Source organism: Stegostoma tigrinum, chromosome 13 (assembly GCF_030684315.1).
Source record: "Stegostoma tigrinum isolate sSteTig4 chromosome 13, sSteTig4.hap1, whole genome shotgun sequence".
Classification (NCBI taxonomy): domain Eukaryota; kingdom Metazoa; phylum Chordata; class Chondrichthyes; order Orectolobiformes; family Stegostomatidae; genus Stegostoma; species Stegostoma tigrinum.
The window spans coordinates 55,224,852-55,249,536 of NC_081366.1; positions in this window are offsets into that span (position 1 = coordinate 55,224,852).

Below are 24,685 nucleotides of genomic sequence, written 5' to 3' on the forward strand. Positions count from 1 at the left end.
TTTCAAACAGTTGGCTTAAACACACAATCCAACCAACTCTCTCAGTCAAGTGTTCAGGTTGATGTAATAAAACTTTGAGGCTACACAAGATTTTGGAGTGCCATCCTCAGTGGATTTTATGATCAGAGAACAGTTGACTGCAATTAAGCTTCAACTAAACAACCTAGAACCCTACCAGATGCCCAGGGAAATGAAGACTTAAAAGTTTCTGCATCCAGCACCAACCTACAGTGCCAAGGATGTTACTTTTTGTGGTTCCATTTATTTTTTGTTTAAAATGTTGCTTTGGCATAGTTAGTTTCATCTTTTTAAGAATCTCTTAGTGGCATATTATTCAATCCCAAAGTTTCTGACATGACAATAGCTCTCTTAATGTAATGTCTTTCTCAGTCCTACTTGGGCTGATGTCTTAATGGGCAAAGCACCCGGAACAGAATCAGATATTATTTCATATCCATATTTTTAGGATGACAGAAAAGATTCCATGACATGATTTAAAGTAGTGCAGGGAAGCTTTCCCTATGTCACGGTCAAAATTTAACTCTTAAACAGAACTCACTCAGACAAACAGTGGGAACTGCCGATGCTGGAGAATCTGAGATAACAAGGTGTAGAGCTGGATGAACACAACAGGCCAAGCAACATCAGAGGAGCAGGAAAGCTGATGTTTTAGATCTGGACCCTTCTTCAGAAATGGGGGAGGGGAAGGGGATTCTGAAATAAATGGAGAGAGAGGGGGAGGCAGATGGAAGATGGATAGAGGAGAAGATAGGTGGAGAGGAGATAGACAGGTCAAAGAGGTGGGGATGGGGCCAATAAAGGTGAGCATAGGTGGGGAGTTAGGGTGTGGATAGGTCAGTCCATGGAGGACGGACAGGTCAAGGAGGCAGGATGAGGCTGGTAGATAGAAGGTGGGGGTGGGGCTTGTGGTGGAAGGAGTGTACGGATGGGTTAGGGAGGCAGGGACAAGCTGGGCTCGTTTTGGGACGCGATAGGGGGAGGGGAGATTTTGAAGATTGTGAAGTTCACACTGATACCATTGGGCTGCAGGGTTCCCAAGCGGAATATGAGTTGCTGTTCCTGCAGCCTTCGGGTGGCATCATTGTGGCACTGGAGGAGGCCCAGGATGGACATGTCGTCCAAGGTATGGAAGGGGGAGTTGAAATGGTTGACGACTGGGAAGTGCTGCCATTTGTCACGAACCAAGAGTAGGTGTTCCACAAAGCGGCCTCTGCTCGGTTTCCCCGATGTAGAGGACGCCACATCGGGAACAGCTGATGCAGTATACCACATTGGCAGATGTGAACATCTGCTTGATGTAGAAGATTTTCTTGGGGCATGGGATGTGGAGGGAGATGTAGAGGCAGGTGTAGCGTTTCCTGCAGTTGCAGGGAAATATGCTAGGGATGGTGGGTCTAGTGGGGAGTGTGGACTGACAAGGGAGTCATGGAGAGAGTGGTCTCTCCAGAAAGCAGATAAAGTTGACAGATAATCTGGTCATCACTGTATTCCTGCCTGTGGGAGTTGGTGTGTGCAAATCCCTGCTGTGTTTCATACATTATAACAGTGACTACACTGTAGAATTTATGGGATATTGCCGAAATGAACCACTTTCTTTATGTTATACACTTTTCAAACATGTTAATCTGTAAATTACACCGCATTCTCCATGAAATTCTTGCACAGGAATGCTATTAAACTCAAACCGAACATTCTCAACTGATATTACAAAATTGGTTCTATTATTTCACTTCCAATGACAGCAGAGAACATTGTGTTCTGCAACTGAATTCCTTCTATAACCAGACATGCATAGACTTTCCTGGCAAATCCACAAGTCAAAGACAGTTTTGGATTAACACAAAGTCAAAATGAAATAGACCAGCATGAAAAATAGCAAAAATGTTCTAGAAGCATACTCTACGTAAACGATTTTTAAAAAAACTTCAAGGTTTTTAGAGTTTTTACTTGTATTTCCCAAACATGCTCAAATGAGCTGAGCTCCAAAGATTACAACCTTTGAGATCAGGGCAACATTTGGTGAAATGTGCCAAAAAGGAACACTAGTGAAAACTCAACACTGGCCGAAGTCAAACCTAGCGGAAAGGAAGATTGTTGTGGTTGTTGGAAGCCAATCATCTTAGTATCAGAGAGAATCTGCAGGAGTGCCTTAGGGCTGTGTCCTTGTGCCAACAATCTTTGAAACCCTTGGAAGACCAAAGGAAGTGGGCAAATGGGAACATTACCAGCTGGAAGTTCTCTTCCAAGCTGCACACCGGGGTCAAACTCCTGGAACTCCCTTCCTTACAGCATTATCAGTGTTTTTAGACCCAAAGACAGCAACAATTGAAGAGGGCAGCTCATCGCAACCTTATTTTATGCAATTTGTGATGGACAATAAATGCTAGCCTAGTTATGGAGCCAACATCCTATGATTAAATTAAGAAAAAACTAACCTCTTTATTTACATTGCTTGTTACTTCCTCAATGAATTCAAGATTTCCTTTACACAAAATCACGTTGATAGTTACATGAACAAATATTGAAAAAAAATGGCTGCAGAAAATGTGAACAAATCAGGTATATCCCGGAACTTTGTGCGAAGCTAGGGAAGTGATTGCTGGGCCCCTTGCTGAGATATTTGAATCACCAATAGCTGTGGGTGAGGCTCCGGAAGACTGAAGGTCAGCTAATGTGGTGCCATTATTTAAGAAAGGTGATACAGAAAAGCCAGGGAACTATAGACCAGAGAGCCTAGTATCAGTAGTGGGTAAATTGTTGGAGGAGATTTCTGAGGGTCAGGATTTACATGCATTTAGAAAAGCAAGGACAGATTAGGCTTTGTGCGTGGGAAATCGTGTATCACTAATCTGAGCTTTTTCAAAGAAGTGACAAAGAAGATTGATGAAGGCAGAGACTGGACATTGTCTACGTGGATTTCAGCAAGGCATTTGACAACATTCTGTATGGTAGACTGGTTAGAAAGGTTAGATCACATGGAATCCAAGGGGAGTTACCCAATATGTACAAAATTGGCTTGAAGATATGATACAGAGGATGGTGCTGGAGGGTTGTTTTCTGATCTGGAGGCCTGGAATATCAGTCTGCTGCAAGAATTGGTGCTGAGTCCACTGATTTTTCATCATTTATACAGAGGATTTGGATGTGAATATGGGAAGAAGGCTATCTCAAAGAACAACTGGACTTTGATCAGATGGACAATGGGCTGAGGAGTTTAATTTAGAAAAATGTGAGTTGTTGCGTCTTGGCAAGGCAAATCAGGGCAGGTTTGTACAGTTAATGGTGGAGGCTTGAGGAGTGCTGATGAGCAAGGAGAGTTGGGGTGCAGATGCATAGTTCCTTGAAAGTGTGATTGCAGGTAGACAGGGTAGTGAAGCAGGCATTTAGCATGATTGCCTTCATTGACAAATGCATTGTGTACAGAAGTTGGAATGTCATATTGTTGCTGTACAGGACATTGGTGAGGCCACTTTTATAATATTGTATTCAATTTTCATCTCACTGTGAAAGGAAAGGTATTGCTAAAATTGAAAACGTTCAGAAAATATTTACAAGAATGTTGATCTAAAGGGAGAGGGTGAATAGGCTAGGGTATTTTTCCTGGAACATTGGAATCTGAGGTTTGACCTTATAAACTTTTATAAAGTCATAAGGGGCATGGATAGGGTGAATAGCCAAGGTCTTTTTCCCAGGTTATGGGAGTACTGAACTAGAGGGCATAGGTTTAATGTGAGAGGGGAAAGATTTAAAAGTACCTGAGGGGCAATGTTTTCGTGTAGAGGGTTGTGCATGTATGGACCGAGCTGCCAGAGAAAGTGATGCAGGCCAGTACAATTTCAACATTTAAAAGGCATCTAGATGGGTACATGAATAGAAAGTGTTTAGAGGGATATGAGCCAAATGTTGACAAATGGGACTTGAGTAGTTTACGATGTCAGGTCAGCATGGATGAGTTGGACCAAAGGGTCTATTTTCGTGCTGTACAACGCTATGACTATAACTAGAGGAGTCCTGTAAGGATTAACAGTTGGGTGTCAGCTGTATAAAATCTTCATTGTTGACTTAGATGAGGGGGCTTTGTCTAATACATCAAAGTTTACTCATGACAAAAAAGTTACGTGGGAATTTAAGAGTTGAGGAGGCCACATAGAGGCTTCAAATGGATCTAGTATGTTAAGGAAATGGGCAGGAAGACATCTGATGAAGCATAATGCAGGCAAGTGTGAAATTATTTATTTCAATATGATTCATTATAATTTGCAGGTACAGCAAGCAATTAGGAGTGTAAATAATACATTAAGCTTCATTGCAAGCAGGTTGGAGTATAAGACTACAGAAGTCTTCCAGCAACTGTAGAGGGCTTTGCTGAAATCAAAAATTGTGTTCCGGTCTGATCTTCATACTTAAGGTAGAATATGTTCTTTTTAGACAGAACCCAATGAAGATTCATTAGATTGGTTGCTTAGATGATGGGGTTTTCCTATGCGATCAGCTTGAGTAGGATAGACTCGCACTATCTGGGGTTTAAAAGAATAAAAGACGAATCAAACCTATACACCTCAATCAATCCTATGCACCTTTTATTAACTTCCTTATATTCTGTTTACCAATCATTTATGACTGAGTTTGAGAAGTCTCTTCACTCAGAGGTTTGCCAATATTTAATATTCTTCATGTCAGAAGATAGTTGTCTCTCAGGTGACAACTACGTTCAAATCTGAGATCAATAAATCCTTGAACATGAGGGAAATTAAGAACATGGAGGCTTGAAATTTAAGAAGTTCTGCCCCACTTTTACAAATGAATCATAGCATGCTTACAATACAGGTGGATGTCATTCAGCCTTTTGGGTTCTGTGCCAGCTTTCTAAAATTGTGGGTTACATTTCCCCACCTTTTCCCTTTAGATACCTATTCAACTTTGTTTTTTTATTGTAAGGCCCACATTGCATTTACTTTTACCACTCTCCTAAAGTGCATTCTAGACCTTAACAATTCAAGGCTTTTCCTTCTGCAGATTTTAGTTCTTTTGCTATTTGTCTTTTGTCTGCGTATTCCTTCTGCTAACTGGAGCAGATTTTCCTCAACTACTCTGTTCCAAATCTCTCAGGATTTTACACCTTGTGCTGGATCTTCCTTGTCATCTTCAGATGGCTTGGAGATAAAGGGCTGAAAATAAGACATCTTAGGAAGTTTTTGCAATTCTATGGCATACTGATAATAAGACCATAAGACATGAGAGTGGAAGTAAGGCCATTCGGACAATCGAGTCTACTCCGCCATTTAAATCATGGCTGATGGGCATTTCAACTCCACTTCCCTGCACTCCCACCCTATAGAGGTATATTAATGTCATGACTGCCTGCTAGGTGGTTAATCAAATTTATTAACTACCCAACTATGGACTGGTCTGCCCATAATCGTATTTTATTTGAATTTTGGGTGTCCATCACTGCATGGTGGTCAGCCAAATAAACCCTGCCAGTCAGTCCCAGAGGCAGAGGGATCATCAGGTGCCCCTGTCCAACCAGCCCATGCATTCAAGAATAAACTAGAATAAAGCTTGTGAAAATCACTGAGGCCATCCTGCCTGGTCCCAAATTCTTCAGAAAATCTCCCTGACCTTTGAGGGCACTCCATCATGTTGCAGCCTCATGATGGGCTCCGTTAATATTCCAATCATTTCAGATATATGATAAATTCTGCAAAAAGAGAGACATGTTGCTGAAGCTTTCTGTCTTGCACTCAGGACTGATGCAAGAGGACCAAATTTCAAGCAATCACAATTTACATTACAGGAAGAAAAGTTGCTGATTGTTTGGCACATTGACGTTGATAGACCAAGGTGGTGCTATGAAGAAACCAACAAAAACAATAGATTCTCCAAGTTCCTAAATTATTCTAAAATGTGCAAAGCTCAAACATGTTTCTTTTGTTTACAGAATTCAAGTGATTGCATACAGGTACATGTCAATTCTAGCATGTGTAAATGAATCATAATTATTTGCATAGAAGATCATAAATGTTTTGATTCAGGCAAGCTTGTGGACATAAATGCAATCGTGTTTGATACATCTGTTATAATTTTCAAAACTGTAAGTTTTGCTTCAATCAATCTGAATGATTTTTGATCTGTGGTGTATCGTGAAATGAGAATAATTCCTTTCTAATTATTAGAAAGCTTGTTTTAGTATCTTTGACTCAGTGTTTCCACCTATTGATCAAATGCATAATTGCAAGTGAAGGAAATTGAGCTGATAGCCAACAGAGCTCAAGTATTCAATTTGACAGCTTGAACAGGAGTTATGTACTGATTCATCATTATGACATACTATAAAATTCCTTTAAATAGATTATTTAAATGCTGATACTGCATCATTAATGGTTAGAATGTTATGTATCAAAAAGAACAAAACTGCTTTTAGTCTTGTATATATAGAATAGAATCCCTATAATGTGGAAACAGGCCATCCGCCCAACAAGTCCACACCGAATCTCTGATTAACATCCCACCTGGACTCACTCCCTATCCTATCCCTGTTATCAGTATTTTTCCGAAGGCCAATTCAGAGAGCATTAGTCACTGGGGACTCCATAGTTAGGGGACAGATAGGAGATTCTGTGGGAGCGAGAGAGACTTGCGGTTGATGTGTTGCCTCCCAGGTACCAGGGTCCGTGATGCCTCGGATCGTGTTTTCGGGATCCTTAGGGGAGAAGGGGAGCAGGCCCAAGCTGTGGTCCACATAGGTACCAACGACATAGGTAGGAAAATGGATGGGGATATAAGGCAGAAATTTAAGGAGCTAGGGTGGAAGCTTAGAGCTAGAACAAACAGAGTTATTATCTCTGGTTTGTTACCCGTGCCATGTGCTAGCAAGGCGAGGAATAGGGAGAGAAAGCAGTTGAACATGTGGCTGTAAGGATGGTGGATGAGGGAGGGATTTAGATACCTGGAGAATTGGGGCTCATTATGGGATAGGTGGGACCTCTACAAACTGGATGATCGACAGCTGAGCCAGTGGGGTACCGATATCCTGGGGGGGAAATTTGCTAATGCTCTTTGGCAGGGTTTAAGCTAATTCAGCAGGGGGATGGGAACCTGAATTGTAGTTCCAGTGTATCAGAGGTTGACAGTAGTGAGGTCATGAATAAGGTTTCAAGGTTGCAGGACTGTACCGGCAGGCAGGAATATGATTTGAAGTGTGTCTACTTCAATGCCAGGAGCATCTGGAATAAGGTGGGTGAGCTTGCACCTGGGACTTCAATGTTTTGGCCATTTCGGAGACATGGATAGAGCAGGGACAGGAATGGCTGTTGCAGGCTCCGGTGTTTAGGTGTTTCAGTAAGATCAGGGAAAGTGGCAAAAGAGGGGGAGGTATGGCTCTGTTAGCCAAGGACAGTATTTTGGTGGCAGAAAGGACGTTTGATGTGGACTGGTCTACTGAGGAAGTATGGACTGAGGCTAGAAACAGAAAAGGAGAGGTCACCCTTTTGGAAGTTTTCTATAGGCCTCTGAAAAATTCCGGAGATGTAGAGGAAAGGATTGCAAAGATGATTCTGGATAGGAGCAGAAGTAACAGGGTAGTTGTTATGGGGGGCTTTAACTTTCCAAATATTAGATTAGATTCCCTACAGTGTGGAAACAGGCCCTTTGGCCCAACAAGTCCACACTGCCCTTTGGAGCATCCCACCCAGACCCATTCCCCTATAACTCACACACCCCTGAACACTACGGGCAGTTTAGTATGGCCGATCCACCTAGCCTGCACATCTTTGGACTGTGGAAGGAAACCGGGGCACCTGGAGGAAACCCACGCAGACACAGGGAGAATGTGCAAACTCTGCACAGACAGTTGCCCGAAGCTGGAATCAAACCTGGGTCCCTGGCGCTGTGAGGCTGCAGTGCTAACCACTGAGCCACCGTGCTGCCCCTGGAAATGCTATTGACTGGAAATGCTATAGTTCGAGTACTTTAGATGGGTCACTTTTTGTTCAATGTGTGCAGGAGTGTTTCCTGACACAGTATGTAGATAGGCCAAGAAGAGGCAAGGCCACATTGGATTTGGTACTGGGCAATGAACCAGGCCATGTGTTAGATTTGGAGTTAGGTGAGCACTTTGGTGATAGTGACCACAATTTGGTTACATTGACTTTAGCGATGGAAAGGGATAGGTGTATACTGCAGGCCAAGAGTTATAGCTGGGGGAAAGGCAATTATGCGGTGTTTAGGCAAGATTTAGGATGCACAGGATGGGGAAGGAAACTGCAGGAGCTGGGCAAAATTGAAATGTGGAACTTGTTCAAGGAACAGCTACTGCATGTCGTTGATAAGTATGTACCTGTCAGGCAGGAGGAAGTGGTCGAGTGAGGGAACCATGGTCTACTAAAGAAGTTGGATCTCTTGTCAAGAGGAGGAAGGAGGCTCCTGTAAAGATGAGGTGTGAAGGCTTAGTTAGGGCGCTTGAGATTTACAAGTTAGCCAGGAAGGATCTAAAGAGAGAGCGAAGAAGAGCTAGGAGGGGACATGAGAAGTCTTTGGCAGGTAGGATCAAGGAAAACCCTAAAGCTTTCTATAGGTATGTCAGGAATAAAAGAACGTCTAGAGAAAAATTAGGGTCAGTCAAGGACATTAGTGAGATGTTGTGTGTGGAGCCTGAAGAGGTAGGAGAGGCGCTAAATGAATATTTTTCGGCAGCATTCACACAGGAAAAGACAATGTTGTTGAGGAGAATACTGAGATACAGGCTATTTGACTAGATGGGATTGAGGTTCACAAGGAGGAGGTGTTAGCAATTCTGGAAAGTGTGAAAATAGATAAGTCCCCTTGGTCGGATGGGATCTATCTTAGCATTCTCTGGAAAGCTAGGGAGGAGATTGCAGAGCCTTTGGGTTTGATCTTTATGTCATCGTTGTCTACAGGAATAGTGGCAGAAGTCTGGGGGATAGCAAATGTTGCCCCATTGTTCAAGGAGGGGAGTAGAGACAACCCTGGTAATTATAGACCAGTGAGCCTTACTTCAGTTTTGGGTAAAGTGTTGGAGAAGATTATAAGAGATAGGATTTATAATCATCGAGAAAGGAATAACTTGATTAGGGATAGTCAACATGGTTTTGTGAAGCGTAGGTTGTGCCTTTGAGTTCTTTGAGAAGCTGCCCAAACAGGTGGATGAGGGTAAAGCAGTTGATGTGGTGTATATGGATTTCAGTAAAGCATTTGATAAGATTCCCCACAGTAGGCTATTACAGAAAATACGGAGGCATGAGTTTGAGGGTGATTTAGCGATTTGGATCAGAAATTGGCTAGCTGTAAGAAGACAGAGGGTGGTGGTTGATGGGAAGTGTTCATCCTGGAGTTCAGTTACTAGTGGTGTGCCAAGGATCTGTCTTGGGGCATCGCTGTTTGTCACTTTTATAAACGACCTGGATGAGGGCGTAGAAGGATGGGTTAGTAAATTTACGGATGAGACTAAAGTCAATAGAGTTGTGGATAGTGCAGAAGGATGTTGCAGGTTACAGAGGGACATTGATAAGCAGCTGAGATAGGCTGAGAGGTGGAAAACGGAGTTTAATGAGGAAAGGTGTGACGTGATTCACTTTGGAAGGAGTAACTGGAATACAGAGTACTGGGCTAATGGTAAAATTCTTGGTAGTGTGGATGAGCAGAGAGACCTCGGTGCCCATGTGCATAGATCCCTGAAAGTTGCCACCCAGGTTGATTGGGTTGTTAAGAAGGCATACGGTGTATTAGGTTTGATTGTGTTTTAGAGCCATGAGGTCATGTTGCAGCTGTACAAAACTCTGGAGCGGCCGCACTCGGAGTATTGCGTATAGTTCTGGTCGTCATATTATAGGAAGGATGTGGAGGCATTGGAAAGGATGCAGAGGAGATTTATCAAGATTTTGCCTGGTATGGAGGAAAGGTCTTATCAGGAAAGGCTGAGGGACTTGAGGCTGTTTTTGTTAGAGAGAAGAAGGTTAAGAGGTGACTTAATAGAGACATACAAAATGATCAGAAGATTAGATAGTGTGGACAGTGAGAGCCTTTTTCCTAGGATGGTGACGGCGAGCATGAGGGGGCATAGCTTTAAATTGAGGGGTGATAGATTTGGAACAAATGTCAGAGGTAGGTTCTTTACTCAGAGAGTAGTAAGAGCATGGAATGCCCTGCCTGCAACAGTAGTAGACTCGTCAACTTTAAGGGCATTTAAATAGTCATTGGATAAACATATGAATGATAATAGAATATTGTAGGTTAGATGGGCTCCAATTTGGTTTCACAGGTTGGTGCAACATTGAGGGCCGAAGGGCCTATACTGCGCTGTAATGTTCTATGTTCTATGGTCTCTGATCTATCCCTGGAAACAATGGGAAATTTAGCATGGCCAAACCACCTAACCTGTACATCTTTGGACTGTGAAGGAAACCAGAACACTCAGCAGAAGCCCATACATACATGGGGAAAATATGCAAACTCCACACAGTCAGACACCTGAGGCTGAAATTGAATCGGGTCCTTGGCACTGTGAGGCAGCTGTGCTAACCACTGAACCACTGTGCCACCCTAAGTAATATCTTTATTATTAATGTATTATTGTATTTATTTAATTGAGGCCAAGTCTCAGAACACATTCTTTTATTCTATTGAAACCTAGGGATAGAACTCACCCACTGAGCCCATCAAGTCACCTGTGGCTTGCAATCAGATCATGGCTGTCTCAGCAGAGGAGAGTTATCTTTATACCACTTGATGTTAATAGTCTCCATAAGTCTGTCAACTTCTGAACTGAATCTACCACAATTGAACTTCCACAGCTCTCTGAGATAGAGAATTCCAATGATTCATCACTCACTAAGAAATTCCTCCACAAGTCTTGAATGGCCTATTGCTTATTCTGAGATTATATCTCTTGGTTCTACACTCAGTTACTGGGTGAAACATCCTATCTGTACCTACCTTGTCATATCGGTACGAATTTTGTTTAATTTTGTCTTGAAACTAATAATCCAAATATTTTACTTCTAAGTGTCTGTAAAAAATGCTATTCTCAGAATTGAAGCTTTAAAAAAATGAAAAAAAATGCTCAAAGTCTCCAAAAATGTAGTTTCATGAATACTAATCACCACTTAGTTCTTAAGATTGTTTAATTCATGTACAGATTAATGGTGCTGCACAAATAATTAAGATAACTTATGACATTGAGGTATGTTGGCTTGCCAAGCTGGTTTGTTGTTTTGCAGACGTTTCATTACCATGCTTGGTAACATCCTCAGTGCAGACTGATGACGCATCAGTGTGTTTTCCTTCCTGGTTTTTAAACTCTAGGGTCCGTTGAGATGGATTGTCCGACTTCTAGTTTTCCTTCGTAGTGGAATGTACATGGGATTGAGTTCAATGTGTTTATTAATAGCATACTTTGTGGAGTTCCATGCTTCCAGGAATTCTCATGCTTGTCTCTGCCTAGCCTGTCCCAGGATCTTGGTGTTGTCCCAGTCGAAGTAGCGTGTATAGGATTTTGTTGCCTAGTTGTGGTGTCGGGTCAGTTTGTGCTGGTCAGTAGGTGTTCTCATCGGCGAGCAGTGCCTGTGCCTTGGAGATGTAGTCCCTGTTATTCATTATCACTGTCACGCACTCTTAGTCTGCAGGTAGTATGGTGATGTTCTTGTCCTTCTTTAATCCGTCTAGGGCTTGTCTTTCCTGTGTGTTGAGAGCGTTGAGTTCACTCCTTCTGGTTAGTGTTGGGACTACTGTCTGTCTTATGGTTTGTTGCATTTCTTCATTGATATTGCTAGTCTTGAGTGTGGCTTCCAGTGTGGCTAGGAATTCCGTTTTGTTGGCGTTGCTGTAATTGTAGTTCAGTCCTTGCGGGAGAACGGCTTTTTCCGTGTTTGCCAGTTTCCTGTTGGAGACGTTTCTTATCCATGTGTCTTCTGTTGCTGTATTTTTGTGGGTAGGTGTGGCTAGCTTGTCTTGTAGGGTCTGTCTTTTCTAGGCTCTTGTGGTCTGTTGACTGATGGAAATGGCTCGTTCCATGTCGGTTGTCCAGTCTTAATTGGTAGCTTCTTTGAATAACATTTTTTGGCACATAATTTCTCTGTTGTATTTGTGGAGCCGGTTGTGTGCATCGTTTATTATTACCCTTATCATATTGTGGCCATTTTGTTTTGCTGTTTTCCAGGCTTGTGGGTTGTAGATGGGTGGGTTTGTACTTCATACTGCGTGGTAATGCCTGGTTCCCGAGGCATCCATGTAGGAAGTAGAGTTGTTGAGTGTTACGTTCTCTCATTTGGTGTAGTTTTCCCATTTTCTAGCCAATTTCAGTGTGTTGCACCTGTAGGTGTCTAAGGTTTTGGAGTAGATCTGTAGCTTGGGTTATGGGTGTTGAGGTTGGTTGGTTCGCTGAGTTAGTTTGTTGTTTTGTAGATGTTTCATTACCGTGCTTGGTAACATCCTCAGTGCAGCCTCCAATGAAGCGTCAGTGTGTTTTCCCTCCTGGTTTTTTTCATTAAACGGAACAAATTAGAAGAGACACACAAACTTGTAAACAACACCCTCATCGGAATAAGATTCACCAGAGAGGAGGAGGAGAACAGATACCTCCCATTCCTGGACATCAAAGTAGACAAATAGGGAACTGAAAATGAAAGTACATCGAAAAGCCACACAATACAGACCAGGTACTGAACTTAAATAGTAACCATCCCAGAACACACAAATGAAGCTGCATGCGAACACTATTTAAAAGGGCAACAACACACTGCAGCAACACGGAACTACGCCAAGAGGAGGAGGAATACCTCTTCCAAGTGTTCAAAGACAATGGATATCAAAAGAACTGAGTCAGAAGATGCCTACATGAACAGCACCAGAAAAATTCTACACGCCCCGACACACTCATCATACTTCCCTATATCAGGAACACATCGGAACTCACCACAAGAATCCGATGACCACTGGGCATCAGAGTGGCACACAAGCCCACATCAACCCTACGACAGCTGCTCACCCAAATTAAAGACCCACTCCCCACCATGGACAGCACAAATGTCATCGACAATATCCCCCGCAGAGGCTGCGAGAAACACTACATCAGACAAACAGGAAAGAAACTAACAAGAATACATGAACACCAATTGGCTACAAAAAGACATGACCAATACTCACTCATTTCAATCTACATGAACAAGAAGAACTAAGACTTTGACTGGGACAACACCAAGATCCTGGGACAGGCTAGGCAGAGACAAGCATGAGAATTCCTGGAAGCATGGCACTCCACGAAGCATGCTATTAATAAACACATTGAACTCAATCCCATGTACATTCCACTACGAAGGAAAACTGGAAGTGAGGCAATACATCTCAACAGATCCCAGAATTTTAAACCCAGGCGGGAAAACACACTGACGCTTCATCAGAGGCTGCACTGAGGATATCACCAAGCATGGTAACGAAATGTCTGCAAAACAACAAACCTGCTCGGCGAGCCAACCAACATCAACACACACAACCTAAGCCACTCCAAAACCATAGTAACTTATGACATATCATGCATTTCTTGTAACCTATTTCTGAAATATATTTTCATTTCTCCTTCAGTAAATTAGATTATTTTCTCTAAAATTCTCTGTCTTCTGAATTACCCTTCTTTCTTTAAGCCACTCCTTAAAATCTATGGCTGCAACCAAGCTTACATTCATTCCTGTTATGAACATCTCCTGGGTCAATTTTCTTCCCTCTGATGCTTCCTATCAAGCACCTTAGGTTGTTTTCCTACTTTAAATGCAGTGGATAAATGGGAGTTATTGATATCAAGAGCATAATAGGGCACTGTGGAACTGATACACGTGTCATTCCTTATTCTGTGGTTTACTAATATTACAATAAATTTGGCCTCAGTTCACAGATAGCTTACTGAGTAAACGGATTGCTCAGTGAACCACATATTTCAGGAAATTTCAGGTTGCATCAAGATCTATGCTTGTGAAGTTTACTGAGCACAGAGAGGGTTGGTGGGAGTTGCCACAATTAGCTTCAGCACCAATCAGACAAAGTTTACGCACCTAATTTCTATCCACAAACTGGTAAGTGCATTTGCATGATATTGGGTGAGAACAGGATCATTTTAGTTACAATATAATTTTCAACATCAATTGTCAAGGGTGAAACAAAGCCCAACTTAAATCTGTAAACATTTTCTCTGACTGTTTTGGATAGTCAAAACTAATCCAGGTAGATTGTGAATGAGGTGCTGCTGGTTTCTATGGAACTGCATACTAGGCAAAAGCAACACCTTTGGGAAAGGGAGAAATAGGAGAATAATCAGGGCAGGGATGAGGCAGCTAGCAAGTCATAAATAATCCAGCGCCAAATGATGTTCCAAGGCACTGAACCTCAGTGTGTGCCCAGTGGATTTTCATTCACAGATCCAGAAATATAATTGCTCTGTGTATGCTTTTACAAACAAAATATCGCAACCAAGGTTCCAATATAGTAGATGAAGTTTTTGCACTAACATGTGCCACACATTCTATCAGATAGTATCAGTGGTATTCAACATTTATATCTGAAACTAACATTGAGTCTATAACATGTCAATCAAGGCTTATCATCTATATAGATTCCTTTACCAAATTGGACTTTGAATGGCCACAGCATTCATCCTGCCTGTAGATGCTGGTTTCTTCAATTGCTAAACCAATTGTCTTTAAGGAATCTGTAAAATGTTTTCATTTGAAAAATGGTATTAAGGTTTTACTTATCAATTGTGAAGCCAGGAAGAATACGAGACCTCATCTGGCTCTACATTAAATCCATTGGTTGCTGGTAGGTGCCCTTTTCCCTCATTTACCTCATTCAAGGATCTCACTGGGCTCCATACCCGAAAATCTTGCCATTTCAATTGACAATGGAGTTTCACACAGGGCCATGAATTTGTTCCGTCACTAGCGACCTGAAGCCTTTTTTATTCTCCTTCGTGTGTCACTCACTGGCCAGCATTTATTTCCTACTTACCCTTAATTTTTCCCTATCTACATTAAACAGAATTGCATTTGATTTAGTCACAGTCCAAACTCCTAACACACTCTTTGCCTAACCCTTTTTTGCCATTTAACAATGGGTGTCTTAATGAGAATCAGACGAAAGGAACTTGCCTCTATTGTGGGGGACTGTTTCAAGGCATGGTTGAAAGATGAGAGATCTAAAAGAATTCCAAACCAAGGAGGAAGTGTTTTGGAAGACCAGAGTGTGGCCAATAAAGTGGGTTCTACGAAGGAAAGGAAGGTGAATAGGCAGAAGTTTAAGAAAGGGGAAGAAATAAATCATGTTGAGTCAGGTGAATTTTTCTTTTTTTCATGTAGGATTGCAGGGGAAGACTTTTAAAACACACATATAAGAAGCTGTTTCTGACTTCTTGAAGTAGTTTCATTCCTAATTTACTAAGACTATTGCTGATAGTTGATGCAGTCAATCAGAAGGTTGATAATGTTGTTACATAAAATAAAAATGATACATAAATGTTAAGTTTGACCAATAGCAGCTTTAGAAAAAATTTCAGATTTCATATGGAACAAAAACTCCAAGTGTACAGATGCTTTAGATATCAATGTAGGATTTTCTGCAGTAAGATCGTGAGTTACAAGCATTAATGAAAACGTTTGCATGCTGATTTTATTTAACAGCGTGCACATTTTGTATATTGTTCTACATAATGCATAAATTGCAGCATAACATCTCCAAATTATAGTCTTAGTAAACTGCATTTAACTTCTTGTGCTCTGGTTTTGTTTGTTTTCTTTTGTTTGATTCTTACCTCTGTGTTTTTCAATGTCACTAGGTGGAGAGCCAACTATGACTCATATGACGTGTCATAACTAGCCCAAGTGATGGATTTCTGCTGCTGGCGATCATAAAGAGACCTCACAAATTTTAGTGAAATAGTAATGAAGTAATACTTTGACTGGAAACTATGTTTTGCTGCAGTGAAGTGGCACATAAATCGCAGCGAGATGGCGCCACATTGAAGGAGTGATGCTTAATGTTTAAAGTTAACAGTGCAGAAACTATCTGTAATTGTACAATGTTTAAAAAAAGTGACTTGTTTTCATACTTACTAATTTGGACAAAGATGCTGTGTAAATATTTGCAAATAGGTACATGAAATGTTTGCTTACCAATTGCTGCATTTTGTATAATATTATTTGCTGAGCTGAATGATTGTATTGTCTAAAGTTCTATTACATTGTTTATGCAGTTATGTAGAAAATTGCAGTTGCCATGCTCACAGGTACAATTGAATGCTCAATGTCATGGCTAACATAAAGTTTGGCTTGCAGAGAAAGGCTTGTTGAATAGATTATTTACATGTAAGCATACTGAATAGAGGCAAGCATGAGACTCCCAACCCTTCATGCCTGCCCTGCCATTTGATAAAATTATAGCTGATCCAATTTTAGCTTTAATTCCACTTTCCTGTCTACACTAATACCCTTTGACTGGTTGGGCAGACATTTACATATCAACCTCTGACTTAAAAAAAATTAATTAACCTGCCTCTACCAATCTCCAGGAAAGAGGGTTCCACAGACTTACAAAACTTCCTGGATCATTACCATCTTAAATATGAGACACCTTGTTTTTTTAAACTGTGTCCTTCTAGTCTTAGTTTCTACTGCAAGGGTAAAATTCTCCTGCACCCACCCCATCAATCCTCATCAGGATCTTATATCTTTCAGTACAATCACATCATTTTCAATCGTGTACACTGAACAAGTTCTACAGAGATTTCAATCACATCACCAAGTCACCCCCTTATTTACAAGGGATCAGCCCTCAGCTACAATACTGCCTTATCCAGAGTCAGGCACTAGAGTGTCAGTATCCCTGACACTCTTCCTTTTTATGTCAAACAGGGATTCCTGATTGGACCAGATTGATAGCCTCAATTAGGAAACTGATATTCTATGAGGCCCACCTGGCTCACTTCATTTTAATCATTACATCCTTCCACCTCTGAGTCTACGAGCGTACGTTGGTTATTTATCTTGGAGAGCTTTCTGGGACATTTTAGCATTGGGTCAGGTTCCTCTCACTCGGTACCTGATATGGGCGGTGTGTAACACTCAGGAAGTCGCTTCTCATTTCAGGTCGGCCTTGGTGGACTTTCACTCTTTCCTTCCAGCAGCAAAGAGATTGAGGCAGCTACTTTCATCATGTCCATTCATGATGATTCAGAGAACTTGACAATGCTTAAAGGAGAGGGTGACTCTATTGTTTATTACAGTATTTGTTAATGTTCTGAGGAGGCAGACCATGTTTTGCTCCTGTATCGTTTGCGAAGTCATGGCTTTCATATGGTTCCACATGCTTACTCAGGACTGTTGCGCCTGCCTGAACTTCATACGTCACTGGTCCTGAACTTGCATTGACCGTGCCTCTTACCCATTTCTTGTTGTCCTGATTTGAATGTAACTAAGTAATTTAACTGTTCCACATCAGATGTAGATAGACTTTCCAGGGTATGAACTTTCCCAGACACCCCTTGGATAACAGCCAGTTATTTATCTTACTCAATTTACGTCTAGTAGTACTCTTTTCCTGTCCCAAGTCTCTATACTGGCAACAACTAGGATGGCTTGCCAACCAGAATCCTGAATTTTAACTGTTTGACCAAGGCTTGGCTTTATTGTGGACTGACCTAGAATCAATCTGACCAGGATATTTCCTGAGTGTGGCTATACAATTGCTTGCATTCAAGTGGTGTTCCCCAATCTCAGTCAGGCTGATGAGGGTATCCACTACTCTTGGAATAACTTGCAACTTGCATGCTCTACTTACTGCATTTCCCAATTATTACAGCCAGCTGTAGCACCTGTTTGAAGTCCAGCTGAACTTCAGCTAGCAGGCATTTTTGCATAATTACATCAATAAGGGCTGGTGTCCAGAGCAAATTTTGTTCGGAAACTGGTTCTGCAATCACTGACACAGCTGCACCAGCATTGACCTCCATTCAAACTGGATGACCATTTACCCAGATGTTTATTTTGATTGGTTCTGACTTGGGTGTTGCTGAACAATTTAACTGTTTTAAACCAGATGTTGGTGGACTTTCTTGGGTATGAACTGTCTTGGGTACCCTCCTGGATACTGGCATATGAGTTATTTTACTTAATTTGGGTCTAGTAGGACTCTTTTAATGTCTTGAGTCTTTGTATTGGCATCAACTACAATGGTTTGCTGGCATGGATCCTGAAGAAAGTTATAACCATTTGGCCAAAGCTTGGCTTTGTTTTGGGGTTTTACTGTGGACCAACCTTGAATCCATCTGATCAGAATCAGTCCTGAGTGAGGCTATGCAAGTGCCTGCTCTTAAGCGATGTTTCCCAAGCTCAGTCAGACTGGCAAAGGTGTCCACTTCCATTGGAATGCCCTGCAACTCGTGTGCTACACTTGTCACATTTTCTAATAATAAAGCCAGCTGTAACATCTGTCTAAAATACAGCTGGGCTTCAGATAGTAAGTATTTTTGTGCAGGTATATCATTAATCCCACATACTAAATGATGTGTAAGTATTTCATTAAGGGTTAAACCGAAGTTACAAGCTTTTACCAGTCATGTCAACCTATTCAAAAATCTGGGTACAGATTCCCCCTGCTCTTGAATGGCTGAATAAAAACAAAAGCATCTCAGAATTAGAAGAGGCTTGGTGTGATAATATTCTTTAACTACGTCAGTCAGTCCTTGAAAGGTTTTGGCATATGGTGCCACAGGGCAAATTAGGCTCCTAATGACAGATAAAGCTGCGGCTCCAGAGGCTGCCAGGAGAATTATTCATTGTTTTTGTCTACCATAATGTTGATTGTCCAGAAAAAATAATGCATTCCTACCACTTACTGAGCCCAGTTCTCAATGGCAGTGTCAAACAAGTCAAACTTGGTGAGCAAATGCAAGATTTAAGAAAATGCTTACCCTAAGTCAAAGGTGGCTGTTGCGACTGAGCTTCTTCAGATCTGAAGAAGAGTATTAACTGAAATGTTGACTGCTCCTTTCTTCCAGATTCTGCCTGGCCTGCTGTGTTCTTCCGGCCTCCTGTTTTTCTGTTAATATCCCTGACCCTCAACTTTTTTATGTAAACCAGGGCTCCTTGATTGGACCAGATAAACAGCCCCAATCAGGGAACTCTTATTCTAATATGCCCAGCTGGCTGACCTTGTTATAGTCACTACAAACACCTGAACAAATGTCCAACCTTCTGTCATAACATAACCTCTTCATCCCAGGAATTATTTGAATGAAGCTTGTCTGAACAGCTCACATGTAGCCATATCATTTCTTAAATAAGGAAACAAAAACTGTTCACAATACTCTAGAGTAGGGCTGCATTTTATACCCCCCTGCCAGGAATGATTCTAGAGGGTACTACATAAAATAAGGTGGCTGTCCAGACAATCACTTTTTCACACAGCCCAACCATATAGGGTGAGCACAGGAATCAACAGCTCATTGACCAAATGTAAATAAATGATAGAATCAAAAGCACTTGTTCGCATTGTGCTGCTAAACACTGGGATGCAAAGTGTTACATTTTCTTGCAGTGAAGGCATTGCTTTCTCCCAGTGGAATGCTTTCATTCCTTTTAAGCGATGTGTTCTCGTCAATGTCATGTTGTCTGGCCTCTTGCTCTTTCTGTTGGATATTCTGAAAACACTTTCTCTTTTTCTCAAATGTATTATGTTATTCTGCCTGGAATACCTCTTAGCATAATGCTAATCTGTTCTTCCGTTTATATGCTCTAGCTCATGATTGAAAACCTCAGATCTTCTGCACATTTTGATCATTTTCTTACGAGTATGTTTTTCCTCAATCAGTAGTTGAGTTCTCGTGGTGGGAACTTCTGTGCCTAAGGCAATCTTAACTCTAATTAGATAGCTTTTTGATGTTATTACATACACAAGTCTCTGTTTCCCCTTAAACTCAGGTGTTGAATAAATATTTTTCATAAGTTATATTTCTATGGGGTCCTATGGTTCAAAGATGTCAAAATTTCCCTAATCCATGTTCTCTGTTCTTCAGTGAGATCTAGGATGCAATACAACTAATAGAATTATTTCCCCAGCACTAATAACAGAGTTGCAACTCTTATTTGCTTAGTCTTTTTAATGTAATTATGCAGCTATTTCATAGTTTGCTCTGAGTGGAACAAGTTCCAATTCTGTGTCATGTCTCATTTCATCAACAGCACTACAGAGCAGAAATTTCACAGCCTTTCTGACTCACCCAGCACTACCAAAGATGCAAGCTGTGGTTTTAATTCTTCCTTGCTGTGTTTTTAAAGTAATTTGTTCTCTTAAAGCTCTTAATGTGTTTAATGACTGCCATATCTAAAGTGAAAGTGCTTACAATCGAGGTAGAGGTCACATGGAAAACTAGCCTGTTCGATGTGCAAAAATGCATTTCTACAACCAGTGTAATTGTACTACTTCCACATTCCTGTTCAGCACCATTATGAATGATACCTGTACCACTATTCTGTGAACAGTTTATTCATCCTCCCTGGCAGGGGCTAAGGTTTATTCATCCTGTCTTCTGGATCTCCATATCTGATTCACTCATAATTACACTTTGTCACTGACCATGGACCAAACTTGAAACACTTAACCAAAGGGTTTGGTTCGAACAAATCCTCCAGGTACTTGCTGTCTTAAGTGTAGCAGTGTTCAAAAACTCAGGCTCCAGCTCATCAATGTTGAACCTTGCTTTAAAGCTATAGGTATTGTAGATGCCTACAAAGTTGCCAGAAATAAGAGTAAACTTGAGGATTGTCAATATTTAGAATATAGAAAAATAGGGCCAAGAAATTGATAAATAATGGGAGAATAAAATGTGAATGTAAACTAGCAAAAGGTATATTATTAAAATGTCTATTAGTATGTGAAAATGAAACATTTGGTTAAGACAGATGTGGATCCATTTCAGGCAGAGTCAGGAGAATTTACTCTGGTGAAAGAGAAATGGCAGATTTTCTTGTGAATGTCTTCACAGAGGAAGATTAAAAAAACCTCCCAGAATCAGAGATGCAAGGGACTAGGAAAAATGAAGGGAATTAGTATTAGACACTGCAACACATGGGAGAGCAAGTATCTGGAGACTTTGTTCTTAGAAACCGTTACACCCTTTAGATAAGTACCTCAGGTTTGGTCCATGGTCAGTGACAGAGTGTAACTATGAGTGAATCAGGTATGCAGGTCCAGAAGATAGGATGAATGAATGTTAGCCCCTGCACTCATTCAAGAGTCAATGAGAGCAGGATTTGCAGGCAGGATGAATAAACCGTTCACAGCACTGTGGTATAGGTACCATTCGTGATGGTGTTGAATAAGAATGTGGAAGCAGTACAATGACTCGAGTTGCAGAAATGCATTGGAGAAATTAATGGACTGAAGGTTAATGAGTTCCTTGGACCTAATGGTAATGGATGCATTTGTGATCATCTTCTAAAATTCCACATATTTTGGAACAGTTTCTACAAACCAAGGTAGCAAATGTCATCTCACTATTTAAGACGAGAGAGAAAGAGAAAACAAATAACTACTAACCTGTTTTCCTTATATCAAAAGTAAGGGAGATGCTGAAAACTATTTAAAAGGATATGGTAAATGAATACTTGGATATACAGTTATTCTTCTGTATCTGTTCCCAAGAAACTCTGTGAATGTGAAATTCGCTCATTAAACATAGATTAAAAATTACAGATATGCAATTTTTGCCCATGGAAGTTGATTTTTGTTGGTCCTTAGATTTTGGCACAGATAGGCGAATTCATGAATTGTTATTTCATGGATACAGATGATTTATTGAAATGGTCCAACTGAGCATAGTCAGCAATAATCTGTGAATGGGAAATCATGTTTGACAAACATGTTGGAGTTTTTTGAGAATTTTATGAGAATAAATAATAAAGGGGATGGATGTTGTGATTGTGTAATCCACAGAACTATGTTCATAAATTGAAAGAACCAGCTATAACTTCGCAATAAATTATTAAGGGACAAAGACAAACTTGTACAGGAATTTAAAGCAATTAGCCATGTCTGGGAGAAAAAGAATTTGAAGCAGCATTAGCAGAACTGTTTTCACGTTTGCTTGGTAACTGATTGCTTTATGCCACAAGGACAAATGATTACCTTCAGAAGAATTTAAGGAGTTAATTGCACAAAAACTGTCTTTAATGAGGGCAAAAGTAACAAGGAATAAGGAAGCAACTTATAATAAGAATGAAAGTTGCAGACTTGTAATATTTTGAATTAAATAATCTAAAGAATCATCAATTATATCCCATCATGGACTTAAAGGACAAAAAAACTGTTGAAGAAATCAACTCCAGAATTCTCCTTCAGCAGAACTTTGAAGAACAATACCGTACAAGATTGAAACCTGAACATCCATAAACATACTCTATTGCTCGAATTGCATCTAAATTCCACTATTAATCTGATAATAATCAAATTGAGTTGGGAGGCTTAACTTGCTTACTTGATGGATCTTATTTTGGTTGCTACATGCAATAAAGTTTAAATTATTTTTTCAGTACTTGATTGTCTATGAAATTTTTTAATAAGAAGTCAAAATAAAGGTAATTTGTGGTGATTTACCCATAAAAATGCAATGTATTCAGATTCTCAGAAGGCTTTTGATAAGGACCCCACTGGAAGCTGGTTATCAAATTAAGAAAACACGTTGTATGACATGGATTATGGATTGATTAACATACAGAAAGCAGAGAGGTGGAATGAATGAGTCATTTGTGCATAGGCTGGCTATAACAGGTGGAGTATCATGTTGGTATCTGGGGCCAAGTTGTTCAATGATTTTGATGGGGAAACCAAATGTAACATTTCCAAGTTTGCAGATGACACAAAGCTAGGTGGGAATGTATGCTATAAGGAAGATGTAATGTGGTTTGAAGAGGATTCGGACAGATTTAATGTGTAGGCAAGAACATGGCAAATGGGATATAATAGAGAAAAAAGGAGAGATTGTTTCTTTGGTAGGAGGAACACATTTCTTCAGTGGTAAGTAATTAAAACGTAGAGTTACATAAAAGAACCTTGGTGTCTTTCCGAATAAGCTATTAAAGGCCAACATGTAGCTGCGGCCAACAATTAAGAAGTATGTTAACAATTATTGTAAACAGATTTGATTTCAGGAATAGCAAAGTCTTGGTTAGTTAGACCACGCCTGGAGTAACAAGTGCAGTTTTCATGCCTTTACCTTAAGATGGATATCATTTCTACAGAGGGAATGCAATGAAAAACTCACCAAGCTTGTTCACAGAATTATAGGACTGTCTTATGAAGAAAGATTGGGAAAGTGGGCCTATATTCCCCGGGGTTTTGAAGAATGCAAGATGATTTCACTGAGCCTACAAAGAACTTAACGGGATAGGCATGGTAGAAGTTGGTAAGATGTTTCTCTTATTAGGGGAGTCTAGAACGAGGGGACCCAATTCCAAAATAAAGATGAAGCCACTTGGAAATGAATGGAGGAGGAGTGTTTCACACAGTGGGCTGTAAATGTTTGCAATCCTCTACCCTCTTTACCAGAGGACTGGAGAAGCTCAGTAAATATGCATGTCTAAAATAAAAGTTGGCAGATTTCTAAATACCAATGATGTAGAAAGACATGGAGGTAGCATGAAAATAAACATTGAAGTGGATAATCATCAATGATTGTAACGAATAGTGAAGTTGGTTTGATGGGCTGAATGGCCTACTCCATATCCAGTGCTTCTAATCGTTGCTGCAAACTAGTTTGCGCACATTACTGCTGAAACACATCACTTGTCCCTCTTGCCCCCAATCTCTACTGCATTATATAAATGTATTCAGGATTCAAGGCTTGAAATATCAATGATAATTTTTAATAATATTAAGTAACTTGTCTAGTCAAACAATAAATCTATTGCAATAATCATATCTTCCCAGTCTGAGTTTAACTATTTCATTAGTTTAGAGAAAGAAAGTGTAAAATTCACATACTAATGAATGTTTTTAGATCTCAGCTTCACATCTTACTCATCTCTCTCTCCATCTCTCATTGTTTTACAAATTGCCAGCTCCTTTCCTCGCTGTGCCAAGTTTCTGCAATCCACCTGCTTCTGGGTTTATGACTCCATAATGCTCACCTCTGTAATACTTTGCAGGAGTTTAAAACAGTGCACTGAAGAAGCCCTGACCACAAAAGTGGCTAATCACTAAATAAAGTTAATGACAATTTGGGATAATTTGAAGGAATTCAAAAAAGGTTTCTAAGATCAAGTTTATTTTTGATGCAAAGATACCAATAAACATATTTAATAGCTTTCAATTATTAAATAAAAATGTACTGTATATCAATTAAACTAGCAAATGGAGATGTATGAGTCCTTTTCAGTTACTTAAAGTCAAGTCATATGCAGTTAGTGGACAAAATAATTAACAAAAACACATTTTTTGTGAATAATCCATTTTTAGCGGTAATAATAAAACTGAAATGGTTATTACTCTGATATATTAAGCAATTTTGTTTTAAAACATGCATTTTAAATGCTATCTGATTCATGAAATGGTTTACATTCATCAATACAGAATTGAATTTGTGCAGAAACTTGAGTAAAATATGAATCAA